General features: G+C 42.4%; 1 pseudogene; it reads right to left on the bottom strand.

Moving 5' to 3' along the window:
• Positions 1–454: 454 nt before the first annotated feature.
• On the bottom strand, positions 455–2,211 carry LOC101355644 (selenide, water dikinase 1 pseudogene; annotated as a pseudogene).
• Between the last annotated feature and the right edge of the window lie 6,152 nt (positions 2,212–8,363).

Below are 8,363 nucleotides of genomic sequence, written 5' to 3'. Positions count from 1 at the left end.
TGGAGTCACTACACAAAATATAAAATGTATTAAACACTATCTTCCACAGAATAGTCTTTATTATTGATTGTACGTAAAGACTATTTGCGTAGTTAATTATATATTGAATTGTAACTGAGTTATTATACATGAACCCCCTTCCAGAAGGCAATTCATTGTTGCACTATAGAACATCTAATTACACTGCAAAAAGTATCATTTTTTTATATCAATAAACAGTTATTGACATTACTGTAAATAGCAGGAAGGCTACAAAAAAAAAAAAGAAATAAAATTTCTTTTTTGCCTTCAAAGTGCTTTCCATGCAGAGCTAAGCACTTGCCTTGTTTAACTGAATGCACTATTGGGTAATGTCCTGGGTCAGAGATGCTCTTGAATGATTAGGTCTACGCTTTACAAAGCAAAGACTCATGCAACCCTCTTACCACTGGAATACCATTGTGTCACTTACCAATCTTGTCTTTCCAGAATATTATTCAAGACATTTTTTAAAAAAGATTAGAATTTTAATGATAAATATACATAAAATGAAAAGACACAGATGACTAGTTGGCACTACTATTGGTAATGTCTGTGCTATATGAAAGCACATTTAGAAAGCGCCTATGTGGAAAGAGGTAAGTATCTAAAGATTCAAAATGAATCAACAGTGTTGGATAACAATATAATTCTCAACTCAGAAACTGCCTCAAGGTTAGGTGCGTCTTTAGTTAATGTAACAGGAAAAAAAGGCAATGGATTTTATTTCATTAATTGCATCCACTCACAAACCAACCTAAGGTCACCAGATGTGTAGACGCAATGAGATTTTTGTTGTCTGCAGTCTTTAATTGAAGTGACGATAAAGGAATAGATCTATTTAAAAACAAAACCAAATAGTGATTTCTGTCTGGATTCAGAGGTGGCACCAGGTGTGGGGTTCACATTTTGAGGGGCCACTTGTGGTGCGACCTCGATGATCCGGGGTTTGTGTCTGATTCTAGCAGTACAGTTGCCCTTCTCTACAATCCCAATAATCCGTGCTTGGTGACCTTCGCCATATTTGGGGAACTTAATCTCTGCACACAGACGAGATGCTTGCTCTGGCAATAAACAGATTAGAAGGCCTTCTGTTATCTCTGGGCAGGTCCCATGCATGAGGCCAGACATGTTTCCCCAGGTCTTGCTCACAGCCACCATCTTGGGCAGTACAGGCAGGCTGTGAATCACACAACGACACTTCGTTCCTCTGTTGTTTGGCCAGGTTCTGTGTGTGGTCCAAAATTCCAAAGCCCATGGTGTGGGTGGCCACATGGGCATTGAACATGCGCATGAGTCCTGCAGCTGTTCCGCTGAGCTGGGCCATGTTCATCATTGCTTCTTGGTATGCCAACTCTACATCCTCCTGGGTAACAACTGGTTTAATTTTATTCCATTTTTCAGGAACATCCAGCCACCAGTGCAGAGCTACTGCTACTTGTGTACCCAGGGGTTTCGTCAATACAAGCACGTCTGCTGGCACTGCATTATCTGGCATGATAAATTGTTGGCCTGGCAGACAGATGTAGCAACTCCTCCCAAAACAATCCAGGGGTTTAACACTGTTTGGCCACCTGTTACAGGTGTCCCTGCTTCCTCTGCTGCACCTTTAAAACCTCGTACAATTAAGGGAATCACTTTATCCCTTTCCCTGTTGGTCATTTTATTGCTAATTCCAAGGAGCATCAGTATGTTGTCACGTTCAGTGACTCTCATTGTGTAGAGGTTACTTAGGACATTGGCACATGCTACCCTGTCCATCATGTAAGAGTCACCTACAATATGAACTAAGGAAAGACCACCGTGCCTCAAAGGAATGACACAAGTATCTATTCCAATGCCCAGCCTTGGCATAACTGCTCCCAGAAACTGCTCCTCTTCTTGGAAGTGGCTCTCTTGTAAGGATTTCAGCAATTTCTGTAAGACACCTTGGGGCCCTTTGCAGCCTGTGCCCTTCAGTTCAGTGCATCTGGTTAGCCAGAAGCCCTTGTCCAATTAATAACTTTCTAGGTTAAATATCCCCCACACAGACATCGTTCTTGGGTGCACACATGTCACAGGTTAGCTTCTTCTCCTCCCCCTCCTAGTCTGCTGGTTTTTTTTACAGATCCACCGGTTTGCTTTTTGCCCTCTTCCTACTCCCGAAAACCGCCACAGAATCTTTTTACAGAGACTATAGAACAGTGTACTTATGGCCTCAGGATAGGGAAATATTTCTGAAAGAAGACAAAAAGAGCATAAGCCTAAAAGAAAAATATTGATTTGAAATGGTCTACATTAAAATTAAGCTCTGTTCTTTAAAATACACCAAAAAAGAATGAAAAGAAAGCAACAAACCAGGAAAAAAGATTTGCAACACATATAACTGGAAAAGGATTCATATCCAGAATATATATATATTTTTAAAAAAAGTATATGAACCAATATGAAAAGGACACAATCCAATGGATTCAAAGCCTAGAACAGGTACTTCCTAGGAAAGAAACCACTGTGTCCAGCAAACATGTGAAAAGATGCCCAATCTCATTTGTTACAGAGAAAAATTAAAACAACAATGAGAGAACAATTTCATACCCACTAGATTGGCAACCCTATAGGGTTGCTAGGAGTCGGAATCAACTTGATGGCAATGGGTTCGGTGTTTTTTTTTTTTTTTAGATTGGCAAAGGAGGCTCTGGATGGTGCAAATGGTTAACAAGCTTAGCTGCTAACTGAAAGGTTGGAGGTTCAAGTCCACCCAGAGCACCTCAGAAAAAAGGCCTGGCAATCTACTTCTGAAAAAACAGCCATTGAAAACCCTGGCATGCAGAAGAATTGGATGGTGCCCGGCTATCATTACTGCACATTTTGATCAAAGATTCCATAGAAGAATCCTGATCAAAAGGGGGAAAATGTAGAATGGAATTTCAAATTCTCAAAGATTCTAGACTTTCTGGAGCCATGGAGGTGGATGAATCCCTGAAAGTATTGCCCTGAGATAATCTTTAAACCTTACACTAAAAATAACCCCTGAAGTCTTCTTAAAACCGAACAATAGTTCAGCTTAACTAGTAAAAAAAAGGCCTGCCTTGAGCATTATACTCTTCTAAGAACTATCTATATGGGGTCAGTTTGGCAACAGCAACTCAAAAGATTAGACAGGAACCTTAGGGGACAGTGAGTTTATGTTAATGAGGGAGGAACAACTCAGAGAAGGAGGGTGAAAATGGTTGCACAACTCGAAGAATGTAATCAATGTCACTAAATTGTACATGTAGAAATTGTTGAAGTTGTGTATGTTTTCCTGTGTATATTCTCAATAACAACAAAATAAATAAAATTGGGGGGAAAAAATAAGAGAACCCTAGTTCTACTCTGACACACGTGGAGTCACAATGAGTAGCAGTCAACTCAATGGCAACTGGTTTTTTACTGGTTAGATTGGCCAGCAATTAAAATCTCCATCAATATCAAATGTTAGGAAAGACTTAGAGAAAAAAGAACTTTTACACATGGCTGGTGGGAATGTAAACTGGTGCCGTTGCTTTGGAACACAGTTTGGCCTGACTTAGGAAAGATGGACAGTGCCTCGTTATTGACCTAGTAATTCCCGCTCTTCATTTTATGTACCCAAGTGAAACATGACAGTGTGTGCACCAGAACACATGGAAAGAATGTCTGTATTAGCAAAACAACAAAAAGCCTAAACAGCTGCCTACTGGAGAACAAGTGAGCGAAAGGTGATATGTCTGGACCATGGAATAGTAGACAGCAGAGAAAGGAGTGAGTCAGCTGCCACAGCATGCCTGGCCTTGGAAACGGAATGCCTACATACCCTTATGCATGGGAAAGATTCCATTTATATAAAGGTCTGAAAACAAACAAAAAAACCCACTGCTGTCAAGCTGATTCCGACTCATAGCAACCCTATAGGACAGAGTAGAAATTCCCCACAGGGTTTCCAACGCTGTAAATCTTTACGGAAGCAGACTACCACAGCTTCCTCCTGCGGAGCGGCTGGTGGGTTCGAACCGCACCAACCTTTTGGTTAGCAGCCGAGCGCTTTAACCACTGTGCTACCAGGACTCCTAACAGTATTGTACAAATGGCAATTTCCTGGTTTTGATATTGGATTACAGTTACATTAGATGTCACCATTGGTGGAAGAGGGGTGAAAGGTTTATGAGACTCCATGTGCTATTTTTGCGTCTTCGAGTGAATACATAAACCAAAAAGCCAAACCCATTATCAGTGAGTTGATTCTAACTCATGGTGACTCCACATGTTTCAGAGTGGAACTACTCCATAGGGTTTTCAGTGTCTGTAATCTTACGAAAGCAAATCACTAGGCTTTTCTTCTACAGCGCCTCTTGAGTGGACTGAACCACCAACCATTCAGTTAATAGCTACGTGCAGACCATACGCACCCGCTAGTGACCTCGTGAATCTACAATTCAAAATAAAGTTTTAAAAAATGAAGCAAAAATAGACACTGTGGCAACAATGAAAACTGGGAGAAAATATCTGCAAAATGCATATTCAAAAAGGACTTGTATCTAGAATACATAAATAACTCTTAATAATAATGCCTAATTTTAAAAAAAGGACAAAAGATTTGAACAGACATTTCACCAAAGATGACATACAGATGGCAAATAAGCACATGAAAAGATCCTCGACTTCATTAGTAATATGGAAATGCAAATGAAAACCACAATGAGATACCACTTCGTACCCACTAAACCAAAACCAAACCAAACCCATTGTCTTTCAGTTGATTCTGACTCACAGCAACCCGATACACCCACTAGGATGGCTAAAATGGAAATCCCAGGTGTTGACAAACATGTAGTGAAGCTGGAAGCCTCATATCTTGCTGGTTGTTGTCATTAGGTGCCATCGGGTCAGTTTCGACTAATAGCGACCCTATGTAAAACAGAACAAAACACTGCCCAGTCCTGCACCATCCTCACAATATTTGTTATGCTTCAGCCCACTGTTGCAGCCAGTGTGTCAATCCATCTCATTGGGGGTCTTCCTCTTTTTCGTTGACCCTCTGCTTTACCAAGCATGATGTCCTTCTCCAGGGACTGACACCTCCTGATAACATGTCCGAAGTATGTGAGACTTATAGTCTTTCCATCCTTGCTTCTAAGGAGCATTCTGGTTGTACTCCTTCCAAGGCAGGTTTGTTCGTTCTTTTGGCAGTCCATGGTATATTCAATATTCTTCACCAACACCATAATTCAAAGGCCTCAATTCTTCTTCAGTCTTCATAATTCATTGTCCAGTTTTCGCATGCATATGACACAATTGAAAATATCATGGCTTGGGTGAGGCGCACCTTAGTCTTCAACGTGACATCTTTGCTTTTCCACACTTTAAAGAGGTCTTTTGCAGCAGATGTGCCCAATACAATGCGTCCTCTGGTTTCTTGACTGCGGCTTCCATGGGTATTGATTGTGGATCCAAGTAAAATGAAATCCTTGACAACTTCAATCTTTTCACCGTTTATCATGATGTTGCTTACTGGTCCAGCTGTGAGGATTTTTGTTTTTTTTGCATTGAGATGTAATCCATACTGAAGGCTGTAGTCTTTGATCTTCATCAGTAAGTACTTCAAGTCCTCTTCACTTTCAGCAAGCAAGGTAGTGTCATCTGCATAACGCAGGTTGTTAATAAGTCTTCCTCCAATCCTGATGCCCCATTCTTCATATAGTCCAGCTTCTTGGATTTATTTGCTCAGTATACAGATTGAACAGGTATGGTGGAAGGATACAACCCTGATGCACATCTTTACTGACTTTAAATCATGTGGTATTCCCTTGTTCTGCTCCAACAACTGCCTCTTGATCTATGTGCAGATTTCTCATGAGCACTATTAGTATTAAGTGTTCTGGAATTCCCATTCTTCACAATGTTAACCATAATTTGTTATGATCCACACAGTCAAATGCCTTTACATAGTCAATAAAATGCAAGCAAACATCTTTCTGGTATTTTCTTTCAGCCAGGATCCATATGACATCAGCAATGATATCCCTCATTCCATGTCCTCTTCTGAATCCAGCCTGAATTTCTGGCAGTTCCCTGTGGATATACTGCTGCAGCTGCCGGTGGGAATGTAAAATCGCACACCACTTTGGAAAACAGTTTGGCAGTTTCTTAAAAAGTTAAACATACACCTTCCATATGATCCAGACTTTCCACTCCTAAGTGTTTACCTAAGAGATATGAAAACATATCTCACACAAAGACTTGTACATGGATATTCGAGGTAGCTTTATTTACAGCATCTAGCTACCATAATGACTTAGTCCCACAGCCAGTGAGGGGCAGAGGCTACATTCAAACACTGGACTTTCACTTTCAAATTCTGGTTAGAGATCAGTTTTAGCTCCATATTCGTATGGGCATTTACGCTCGCACAAAGGGAGGCTGAAAGGAAGCAGTGGGCCTGAGGCAGCAGTGACGTCAGCTCCATTGGCCACCTAGCTTGAGAAATCTGCAACTCTGTCCAGAGCCTGGTCAGCAGCTCTCTAAGCGGTCCTGCTGTTGACAAAGAAGCTGAAGGGAGGGCCAGCGATAAGCTGTGAGCACCCTGCCTTCCTCCTCTGGGCCCCTGCCTCGCCCACCCTCCCTCAGCTGCCAGAGCCAGCATGCTCCAAGCACCATTTTCTCAGCAAATTGGCAAAGGCTTTTTAAAGTGTTGCTATCCAGTGCTGGTGAAGATGCAAAAAAATAAGCAAATTTTAGTCTGGAAGGCATCTGGATATATGTGGTGAAATGCATTCCTTTATGTGGCCTTTTGCCTTGGTTCTTCGGAAAAAGAGTTTGAGAGGTTTTCCCCTTAAGCCCTGAGGAGTTACCTTTGCCCTAGTTTTCTACCCCCAGGTTTGTTACTTTTGTCCAGGTTGATTGACATTTCCTGGGTAAGCTGTGAACCACTTGAGTTTTTGTCTAGTCCTGGACTGCAGCCTGCCCTGTGATTGGTACGCTCCTTGCAGGGACTGGTCAATATATCCATGCAAATGAAGTGACTACGGACTATGCAAATAAGGTGACTATAGCCTATTATCCAAATGATGTGCCTGTGGCCTACCAAGAGAGGACCGGTCAGTTTGTGGCCCCCCCATAGGAGAGCCCATGCCTTGATATTGACAGAGTTTGTGTATTTGTGTATGCAGCCAACCCCACAGAGGTTTTTCAGACAGAAAGAAGCAGGAAGAGAAGCAGCAGGAAGGAGAAAGAAGCAGGAGAGAGAGAGGAGGTAAGGAACCGCCTAAAAGAGCTGTAACATGGGTCAAGGGCTGTGACACTGAAGACAGTAACAAGCCCGGAAGGGGCCCAGTGGCAGAGCTGGTGGTGACAAACGGCAGAGCCAAGAGGAGCCTGTCCTCAGGAGGCCAAGAGGAGGCTTGCACGGCCAAGAGGAGCTGAGCTGCCCTGAACTGAAGAAGGGAGATTCTGCCTACATGCTTCATGATCTAGATCCTGAGTTGTAGCCTGTTGACTCTGATTCCAAGTTGTACCCTATTCCTTAATAATCCACTTAACTAACCATAGCTCGTGAGTTCTGTGAGCCATTGCAGCAAACTGCCGAACCCAAATGGCGGAGGGAAGAGTGCTGAAGGGAGGGAGAGTGGTCAGTGTCAGAGATGGAGTGGTACAGCAGCTTGGAGAATGCGGACATCCGGGATACATTTGACCTCTGCCTCATAGGAACTGGCTTTGTGCTGATTCTTACATTTGAAATTATTTGTTTTATATGTATATTTACATGTATATAAATATATACATGACAGCATCCTCACAATTGTTATGCTTGAGCCCACTGTTGCAGCCACTGTGTCAATCCATCTTGTTGAGGGTCTTCTCTTTTTCACTGAGCCCCTACTTTACCAAGCATGACGTCCTTCTCCAGGGACTGGTCCCTCCTGATAACATGTCCAAAGTATGTGAGACAAAGTCTCGCCATCCTCAATTCTAAGGAACATTCTGGCTGTACTTCTTCCAAGACAGATTTGTTCATTCTTCTGGCAGTCAATATTCAATGTGCTTCGCCAATACCATAATTCAAAGGCATCAACTCTTCTCCCGCCTTGCTTATTCATTGTCCAGCTTTCGCATGCATATGAGGCTATTTAAAATACCATGGCTTGGCTCAGGCACACCTTAGTCCTCAATGTGACATGTTTGCTTTTTAAAACTTTAAACCAAACCCATTGCCGTCAAGTCAATTCGGACTCATAGTGACCCTACAGGACGGAGCAGAACTGCCCCATAGGGTTTCCAAGGAGCGGCTGGTGGATTTGAACTGCTGACCTTTTGGTTAGAAGCTGAACGCTCAACCACTGTGCCACCAG

Source organism: Trichechus manatus, unplaced genomic scaffold (genome assembly GCF_000243295.1).
Source record: "Trichechus manatus latirostris isolate Lorelei unplaced genomic scaffold, TriManLat1.0 scaffold00179, whole genome shotgun sequence".
Lineage (NCBI taxonomy): Eukaryota > Metazoa > Chordata > Mammalia > Sirenia > Trichechidae > Trichechus > Trichechus manatus.
The sequence above is the reverse complement of the archived record's forward strand: the minus strand, read 5'-3'. Positions and strand labels throughout refer to the sequence as shown.